Below are 925 nucleotides of genomic sequence, written 5' to 3'. Positions count from 1 at the left end.
ACTTGCTGAGGGTAATCAAGGTTGATATATCAGTCAGTTATTACCAAAATAATGAGTGTAACAAACTACCCCAAACTTTAATCCCTTAAAACATTCACTCTTCTCTGGCTAGGGATTGATTGATTTAGGCTGGGCTAGGCTCCAAGCTGCAAGTTGAATTCAAATCTTTTCCATGTGCCTCTGATCACTTGGACCAGTGGGCTAGCCAGAGTTTGTTCTTCTAATGGAGAATGTAAGGCAGGCAAGAGAACAAGCTTAATGATGTAAGCATACTTCAAGCCTCTGCTTGCAATGTGTCTGCTAATAGCTCATTGGCCAAAGCAAGTAACGTGGCCAAGTCCAACACTGACAGGACAGGGATATATTCTCTGCTACTGGTGGTAGGAACTAAAAAGACACATGGCAAACAGCATAGATACAATAAAGAGTAGAGAATTAGAACTATGAAGAAATCTACCACACTTGGTAAGTGAGCAAGAATTAGAACCAGAGCCCTTAACCTCCAGCTCATTGCCCCAGTTGTGTTTGTAAATAGTTTTTGTTTCTCTGTCTTAGGAGCTGTTTTTTCAAGCTTATGAAGGGCTTGTAATGTTCCAAAAGGAAGTGAAGGCAGGCAGTGAGAAAAAGAAAAGATTGTGTTGACTGTGGTGGCAACAGTGGCGATGCCCAGGAGGACCAGCCATGGTGGCCGATTTCTACTCCCTGCACAGAGCACATTCTCCACTCCACCATCTAGTGTGAAGCCAGTGTAGCTGTTGGTCAGATCCTTCTCCATCTTCTCAGATGTAGAGTCCAAGGCAAGTGGTCAACTGTGCCCCCGTTTCTGGTGGTAGTTCGGCTCTGTACACAGTGAACTGGTGTCCCTAACAATAGGGCTATGACCTGTGCAGTCAATACGGGCTCCAGAACCAGACAGAGCTGAGTG

Source organism: Lipotes vexillifer, unplaced genomic scaffold, assembly GCF_000442215.2.
Source record: "Lipotes vexillifer unplaced genomic scaffold, Lipotes_vexillifer_v1.1 scaffold952, whole genome shotgun sequence".
Lineage (NCBI taxonomy): Eukaryota > Metazoa > Chordata > Mammalia > Artiodactyla > Lipotidae > Lipotes > Lipotes vexillifer.
This window is presented reverse-complemented; position numbering follows the sequence as displayed.